Raw genomic sequence first — 9,387 nt, forward strand, 5'->3', positions numbered from 1 at the left:
TCTTGAAAGAAAAGCAACACTTTCCACGTAGGCAGTCATTTTTACGCCAGTAATACTCTCCTTTTGTCATCTTTTCATGCAGGTATGCGAACTGCATTCCCATGCACAATTTTTCGTCACCATGCTTTTGCATTACGACGAACAAACAGGAAAAATTATCGAGATTGAGCAACACGACTCACATCAGGACAGGACGCTGTACCTCCGGTTTGTTTCTCAAACTGCACCTCGTACTTGTCATCCCTAGCGAGAAAAAAAAGCTAAAATGTAGGATGCTGCCTTTCAGGAGGCTATTATGCAGCATTCTACTTTATACGAATCAGCAAGAACAGGAAAGTAACTCCATGTCCTCGTATGCAGATTGAAGAGCAAAGCTGCCAGGTGTTTGTAATGCAAAGTTTTGAACAGTAACTGTCAATAAAAATTGTGTCATGTTACCTTGCATCAGTACAGACCCGTCACTTTTCGTCAGAGGTGCCATTACAGTGCTCGCAGACCTGTCGGTTTCGGTTTTTCTGAGAATGGTGAGACTGCAATCACTTATAATTCCCTGCGGCAGTAAGGTGCCGGACCGGGTGTGCGACTTCCAAACTTTGTCTTAGTTGCTTCAGAGGCGTGAACATCACTTGTCCGAGATGCCTGAAGTAGAAAACTGCCGAAGAAGACGCCTATACTGAAGTTCATCCGTTCACGTCTTGCAGAAGTGACTGAAGACGCTGCCACAACGAAAGAGATGTGTGTCTTATTGAAAGTGCTGACTGAGCAAATTGACCTTCTGCTAATGAACACGCGGATGTACAATGCAGAGTGTTTGGTTTTTGCCAGCATCCCCCCTCCCCTCAATGTCCCCGCATGCACGTAATTTGCAAGGGCTGCGCCAAGCATGATTCTGCCTCATCCATCCACTCTGCGCCGTGCCCGTGCCAACTATAAAGCCGACCCGTCTTTAAAACAAACTGACAGACACTTTCTGTACTACATATGGGAACGTGTTAAGTCAATGAATTCTCATTAGAAGACGGTGACTCTGATGAACGATGAAATATACATCAAGCCCTACTTCGATTATAGGGGAGGCATAATAGTAGGATCATCAGCACATTCACGACATGCATCAAAAACGGCCCAGGTGTTTATGATTCAGTTTCTCTTCTCTTCGAACAACTATGTACTTCACATTCTACCCTGTCAGCAAACTTAATGCAGAAAGCTTGCATCAGCATATAAAGACCATCAGTTTGAAGATTGAAGAAATGGGACTGAACGGTCATCGCCGTGATAACCGAAAACAATATACTCTCATCCGTAGGATGATGTCACTGTTTGCGAACAGACCGAAACTAAGCACCGTCTACTGACACTCCCTGGTGAGAGCCGTCTTTTCTACTATATTGCTGAAACAGTGCACACGTTGAAGTGCATAAGAAACGATTGCCTAATTCAGAAGAATCCTGGAACGGGCTTTTATTTTCAAGAAATGAGTTTGTCTGGACAAATGCCTGACGAACTTGCTCGAATGAAAGCTGCGTCGTTTGATGTTGTTAGGAAACTGTACTCATTTGAGAAGACCTCACTTGTGAAGGTTGGCCACAACCTAAATTCTAAAGCTAACAATCCAGCATCTATGGGTAGGCAGAAGGTGAAGCTGGTCCTGAACGTGAACAATCAGTTCGTCTCAAATGGACTTCGGAAACGCAGATCAGTACTCCAAATCTCCCATGCTGAATCAGCAGCTGTTTTCCTTGGCGTCATACTGACATGGCGGAAGGTTTTGAACGTAAAGGCCCTCGAAAAGCTTAGAGACTGGAGACAGCATGCAGGAACTATTACGACCGATTGGCGAGAATCAACTGATCTCCCAGAATGGCATTGGAACTTGATTGCACACTTGGAGATAAATCTACCTTACAAGCGGCCTGGTGACGAATGACCCGCACGCTGCGTGTCGGCTGACCTGTGAATTTCTGGTAGAGGTGTCACGATACTGATTGGAAGAGCTCCATTTCAAGTACATCATGCTTGAAAAATTCCAAAATTATGCTCTGGAACTGGGGTGTCCAAACTTTCTGGCTAAGGGGCCGGATCAGGGAGATATTATCTCTAGGGGCTGGAAAATAAAAAAAAGTAAACATAATTTAAATATAAACTTACTAAATTGCACGAAACGTTTCTATATTGCTACACGTCCCGGACAAATTTAGATCGGCACGCCAAGAATAGAGAGGTCAAAAAAGAAATTTATTTTTTCATGAACCAAAATGGCGACCCTAGGGGGAGCCTAGCGCTGCTTTCCCAGGATCCAGCTACTTTATGTGGCACTCGCTCGTGGCACGTGTTTTGCCCCTTCGCGCAACAGTGACTGTCGGTAGTTGCAAGAAACGGAAAGTCTGAATCTTACAGAGAGACATTATGCTGACCAAGTTTTGACTGCACTTGACGTAGATGTACCGCCTGGAGCTGGACCCCACATCTGGCTTGGTGACTCGGGTGCACCTGCTGGGCCGGAAGCTGAGCCTCGGGCTGCGGCAGTCCTTCGCCGCCTACCTGCACGAGTTCAGCACTCAGGCGGAGCTCTCGGAGTCGGGTCACTACGTGTTCAGCGCCTACCGAAACGCTTACCAGCTGGACGAGCAAGTCGCCTACCGTGTGCTCAAGGCAAGCTCCTCTTCTTGCCAGTGTGCTGGAAATGATAAGAAAACCTAAGTGTTTTCCAGAGTCACCAAAAAACTAAGGCACAGATTGTACACGAGTGCTGCGTCAGAGTTCGGCAGAAACTGGTGTCCTTGCAGGGACACGTGTCTCGCCAGCGTCAACGTCAGCCGGGAAACGTGTTGGGGTGCGTCACCGCTGGGCTGGAACCCGACTTCCAGCCGAAGGCTGACGCAGCACTCGTGTCCAGTTGGTGACATCCTTTATTGAGGCAGGAAAATCACTCAGGCTTTTACAGCGGGGCTGTTAAGGGCTAGTTTCCCCAAGATCGTGTCCCCCGCAGAGAAATGAAGACACCGAATTCTGGGCACCTACCGCCATCCATGAGCGACGGCGGCAAGCGACGAATCTCGTTGCCGCCGTCGCTTATAGATGGCGGCAGCCTTTCCACTCTGGCTTCCCGACTTGCGGCCGGCCATTACTCTTCATTGTACAGCTCCGATGGTCTTCCTTCTTCACCAGAGTGGAAAGGCTGAAAGTTTCTTATCTAAGTTTCGTTGAGTGAAGCCGATTTCTAACACCCGTTGCTATAGGTGAACCTAGGATTCGCTGATCTCTTCAGACGCATCGCACTGTCACCACATGATACGGAAGACAGCCAGCAGACACTGCCTGTGGCATGTTTCTGCCTTGTACGGTGTCCATTGGGCATGCAAAACCTGCGAGCAGACATGTTCGAAGCAAGCGCAGCTTCGTACATGTTTCAGTGTCCCCAGATAATTCTGTACAATTTAGAGCACAGCTCTTAGGGGCCCGTTTCCGGCTTCAGTGGCGTCGCCGTCGCCGTCGGCGTAACCGCGAGGTCACGTGACCCCTCAAGGCCACCACAAGGTCACGTGACACCCAAGGTCACCCCAAAGTCACGTGGCCCCTCTCAAGGTCACGTGACCCCCAAGGTCACGTGACCCCCTAAGGTCTCCTCAAGGTCGCGTGACCCCCCAGAGGTGACGTGACACCCCGCGGTCACGTTACCTCCCCCCGAGGTCACGTGACCCCCGCAAGGTCACGTGACCCCCTCCCTTGAGGTCACGTGACTCCCCCTCCCTGAGGTCACGTCACTCCCTCGCCCCAAGGTCACGTGACCCCCCGGAGCATATTCAAGAATGAGGGGAGGAGGAGGAGGAGGAGGAGGAGGGGTCTACCTCCCTTCAATATCCTTCCCTCCTCCTCCCCCTCAGTACCCCTCCCTACTCATTCCTCCTCAAGAGCTGCGCTCTAAAATCAGCTAACACCCGGTCTTTTCTATGATGTATGAGCAGTCTGAGGTAAGAATGACGAGGTGAAACATTTTTCTGCATCAGCAAAGAAGTTCACCCTAGGGCCCAGATTGTGCACAAGTGCTGCGTCATTGTTAGGCTTGAACTTGTCTTCTGACCGATTGAATGCGAATTCCAACGGAAATTGATTAAAGTAGAAGTTTGGGCTCGTTGGTATTTCATGATTAAAGATTAAAACAGCGCAGGGACACGGACAAGAACAAGAAGGTAGACAAACAAGGCGCTGTTTGTCTACCTTCTTGTTCTTGTCCGTGTCCCTGCGCTGTTTTAATCTTTAATCCAACGGAAAGCTCGCACAGCACTCGTGTCCAGGCTGAGCCCTGCGATGACCTTCCTTAGTAAGCAAGAAACTTCGGCGCTTAGGGTCTTTTATCTATAATCGGCGACAGCTTAAGAGGATATCGCAGCTTGATCTTAAGTCAGGTAGAGGCTTTGTACGATTCCAGGTGGCAAGGGCGAGGGTCTGACTTCTTACCCGACTCCGCTAGTCGCGAAAAGGTTCCTTTCCGTAAAACAAAACGGAAAAACATTTTGTCTTTTCTACAACCATACCTTATTTTTGGACGCTTCTCCCGGGGCTGGGTCTTAGAGGGGCACTGTCCCTTTCTTCGGGGATTAGGCATAGCAGGCTTCGGATTAGGCAGAAAATACAGGATTTTTTTTGTTTTTGAGCTTTATAGATTTGTTTAAAAAACCTTTCAGCCTTTCCACTCTGGCTAAGAAGCAAGATCACCGAAGCTGTACTATGGTGGGAATGAAGTATGGCCGGCCGCAAGTCGGCAAGCCAGAGTGGAACGGCTGGAAAGGTTGCCACCATTGCTCATAGATGGCAGTAGCTGTCCATAGTTTTGCGTCATCATTCGTTTACTGGTGCACACGATCCTGGGGAAACTAGCCCTTAACATCTCCGCTGTAAAACAGTGAAAGCTACACTTATGTTGTTTGTGCAGGTGAGTTTTATGGCCAAGGGGACTATTCCTAATTATCAGTCGGCTAATCAAGTAAAATTGTTTAATTAACTTTTGAATTGGTGAAAATAGACATATGGTTCTAATTAGAAACTTGCTGAGCGTCATTCCAAACCACTTAGTCAATCATTTTTACAAAGACTTTGAGCGCGTGCGACGCGTAGTAGTGCGCTAAATGTACCACTCGGGCAAGAGGTACAAGGCGAAGACTACAGTAAGAGCCGAAAAGATCGCGCGGGCGCCTCATCACACCGGTAGCCTTGGTCCAGCTGCACTAGTGGAAACTATAGCGCATCACTGCTCTTCTCACGAGCTCAAAGTCTTTCTAAAGGTTACTGATTTAGCGGGTTTCGATGACGCTCAGCAAGTTTCTAATTCGAACCTTAAGTCTATTTTCAGTCATTACAAAGATAATTAGCAAATTTTATGTAACTAGCCGACTAATCGTCACGATTAGCCTCGCATACTTTGGCCCCCTGGCCGTACAACTCACCCGCACAAAACTACACATGTGTAGCTTTCACAGCTTTTTTAAAAGATATCTGTAAAGCTAAAAAAGAACGCCCAGTGCACTGGGGGGGGGTCGTAGAAAGCTGGAAGGGAGTGTTTTTTTCTGATCGCGTTCTCTCCTATTCTCCGTTCACCCCTAAGCTGAGACTGTGGTGGGAGCTACGTGCCCACCGGACCAATCAGACACCTCCCTCTTATCGCCTGGCCCGGCTCTCTGCTCGTGGCTATGGCCGGGAGCGTGATCACGTGGCGAAAAAGAGGCGTATGACTGATCCAACTAGGACTTAGCTTCCACCACAGTTTAGGTGTAGGGGTAAACGGAGATTAGTTAATATACTCGTTGCCCTGTTCCTTCCGTGTTTCGTGAATTTAGGTTGGATATGTCAACGCGGAAACAGAAATGTTGTAATGCTAGCACAGGTTCACATTGCCCAGCTTTATATAGCCCCATACACTCTAAGAAAAAGGGCATATTCTTACACTCCTTGTCACGTATACGACACCCGAAAACTTCAGTTGAATGTACAGCGCGCTGACGTTGAACTGACTGCCCCAACTTTTGCGAGAGGGTTGACGACGGTGTGATATATTATATTAAACAGCTCAAGTACGTATCAAAGTCTACAGAAAAAAAATAGATTTTTCAGTTGAGCCAAGAAAACCCCGATAACTTTTTTGCAGTCAGTCACACTTACATTAGCTATTGTAATAACTTATGCAGCTCGGCTATCAAGCCGCTCGTGAAATTTGGCACTGTCGGTTCAACGTCAATCCGCTGTACATCCAACTGAGGTTTTAGGGTGTCGTATATCTGACAGCGAATGTAAGAGTATACCTTTTTTTTTTTTTTAGTGTGTAATGTTTCACAGAACGTCGTTTGGTTAGCGCGAAACCATTCTTTCTTATCAAATGCAATAAAATTTTATTTGAGATCACCCAAAATAAATGTTGTCAAAAGAAAAGACAAAAAGTTACGAAAATACGCATTGACTCGGCCCATGTTTTTTTGTTTTTTTTTTAATTCAAATGCTGCTTTTTGTATGAACGAATTTTTTCTTTCTGTAGAGATGTTGGTGTTTTTTTTTTTTTTTTTTTTTTTTTTTTTTTGGGGGGGGGGGGGGGGGTCTGGGTGGAGGGAGGAAGAGGATGTGTGCATATGAAAAGCTTTGCCTGCAATAAAAGTTGGCACCGTTCAATAAATGTTAGGAGAAAAGACGTATAGACCGACACGCGGCGCGGCTCTGTTTACCAACACGGCCGGAAGGCCACGCATGCGCAGCAGCTTTATGGGCAAAAGTGGCCAGGTTCTCCATGTTTTCGCCATTGCGTTCTATGGCGTGCGCTCGTTGTTGACGCTGTACACACGCTTCTAGCTTCATTTGTGCGTCGTATTTTCTGCCAACGTATATCGTACGTTATGCCCGACTATTTGAGCTCGCTACCCGAGCCTGAACGGCAGCGGTATCGAGACAAACTGTGCGCTGACGGCGTTGGCTTTGACGATCTGTACTCCGTAAACAAGGCCTGCTGTAGTTCCGATGCGAAGTTGCTGCCACCGACGTCGACGGCTCACGTCGTCGTTTATTTAGTTTTTTCGCCAAGCCAGTTCACGGCGGACACGGTGCAGGCATACAAGTCTCTCGAGGCCTACGATTACTTCGAGCCGGTTTCCGCACTGCCGGCGGAATCAGCAGACTTTGGGTCTGCTGAAGTGTATTTATTAATTGATTAATACACACAGCGTCTTGAATTTAAGGTATGATATTTTTCCTACCCTCAGGACTACAAGGCATAACAAGCGGTAACGCTTTGTCCGTTTTGCAGCATTGGCGGTAACACGTAACAAGTAGCGGCACTACCGGTAATGGGTTACTTTTTTCGTGTAACGTAGTAACATGCTCGTTACTTCTTCAAAACAGTAACGGGTAACTTATTAAAGTTACTATTTTAAGTAACGGGTAACGTAGTTACGTTAGTCGTTGTTTTTTTTTTTTTTTTTTTTACCCCGTCTTAAAGTAATTACACTTCAACTCTTTTCCGTGTTTTTAGGCGTCAAGCCACTTGAATTTCTGAGTTTTCTACTTTTTCTTTGCATTTTTTCTCGTGAGTATAGGGGCGAAACTGTAAAAAGAGATAAATTAATTACGTTCAGAAGAAGGATAAAATAGATCGTGCTATGAAGAATTTGGCAGCCTTGAAATGGTGCTGGCTACTGCAAAGCTTGTAAGTGATATGAACTAAGACCTAAAAACATAATCATTAAAAAAGAAAATTAATTAGTAGGGAGTCACAGCACAGGCCTGACACGACCACACCAACACACACACACACACACACGCACGCACAAGAAAAAAAGGGAGCGTTACAGAACACTTGCTGCAAAACACAGTAAAAACAGTTGAGGCAGTTGATGCATTTCTGGTCAGCCTGTTGCTTGTCTCATTTTCAGTTGGGATAGATCACGTTACTTACACTCACGCTATATACTGTCACGCTCACTCACTTGTGCACATACCTGCAAATATATACAACCATAGGCGTATGGCATATATCTGTACATAATACTCGTATAAAAGTCCACTGTCTTTTAAAAAGTCACGAATAATGTTGAGTGCTCTTTTGAGTGTTTTTCAGTTGGCCCAAGGACCCAAAATGTTTACCAAAAATAAGGGACAACTGTCCAATATAGTTGAAGTCAAATTTTCATTCGGTGACTTTCACTGCATAGCACTGAAATTCTAAGAGGATGTGGTTAACATCCTCAAAAGGATCACCCCACTTGCATACTGGGGTCACTCGATGTTTAATTCGATGTAAGAAACTTCCAGTAAAAGCCACTTAAATTCTTAATCGGTGCAGGAGAGTGGCGTATTTTCTTTTTGTTCCGGATTGTGATTGAAAGTTAAGGTCCGGGTCAATATGCGGAAGGAGAGCATTGTCAGTGAATATTCCTTTCGGTAATGTCGTAGTAGTAGTTTGGCATCTGTGGGTGTGAAGATGGTTAGTTCTATTGTTTCGTATATATATAGGATTCTGTAGCCAACCGGTCAGCTTCAACGTTTCCGTCAATTCCACAATGGCCTGGGATCTATTGGAGACGCGTCGAGTGCCCAAGACTCTCTGCATGAACTAGTGTAATTTGAATTTAATACAGTAAAGGTCGCAAAAAGGACCGCATACTTATACCCTTCAATATTTTTAGTGCTTTCTTAGAATCTGTCCGTATGATCCAGTTGTCTGGCCTATTAAAAGTGTCAATAAATGCAGACGCTAAAAATATCGCATGCAGCTCGGTCGCTGTTCAACAGACATGGTGCGAAAGCTGAAAGCATTTGTTTGCATTAAACTTGGGAATAGTAAAAGCAGAGGTTGAGCCTCGATTTGATGTCGATCCGTCTGTATAAACATGAACAGCAGTGTCGTAGTGAAGTTGTATATGATCCAGGGAGAGAATTTTTGCCACAGTAGAGTCTACAGATGATTTAGAATCAATTTCAGATATGTCTGTTTGTATCTTCAGTGGCGGTATTGTCCATGGGGGGCGTTGTAAGTTAGGAAGCCAATGCACAAGGTTTGGTACGCAAATTGGCAATTTAATAAGAAGTTTGCGAAACTGGCATTGAATTCGTTGTCGAAAAATGTCTTGACACGAGGGACGGCCACCGTCGTGTGTGGCTTGACGAAAGTAGTGTCGACATACTTCTTGAGTACGGAGGACAATTACTGGAGGTTCTAGGGCCTCCGCGAATACGAGTTCAGTAGAAGTAGTCCGAGGAACACCTAAGAATACGCGCAGACTTCGTGCAATCATATATTTTAATCGCTCTTCTGATGTTGGTGAGATTCCTTGTAGAGCTGGTATTGAATATGAGATTGTTTGTCGTACAAGAGCTGCATGGAGAAGAAGGAGACCATCCGTTGAG

Source organism: Ixodes scapularis, unplaced genomic scaffold (assembly GCF_016920785.2).
Source record: "Ixodes scapularis isolate PalLabHiFi unplaced genomic scaffold, ASM1692078v2 PGA_scaffold8__174_contigs__length_109621045, whole genome shotgun sequence".
Classification (NCBI taxonomy): domain Eukaryota; kingdom Metazoa; phylum Arthropoda; class Arachnida; order Ixodida; family Ixodidae; genus Ixodes; species Ixodes scapularis.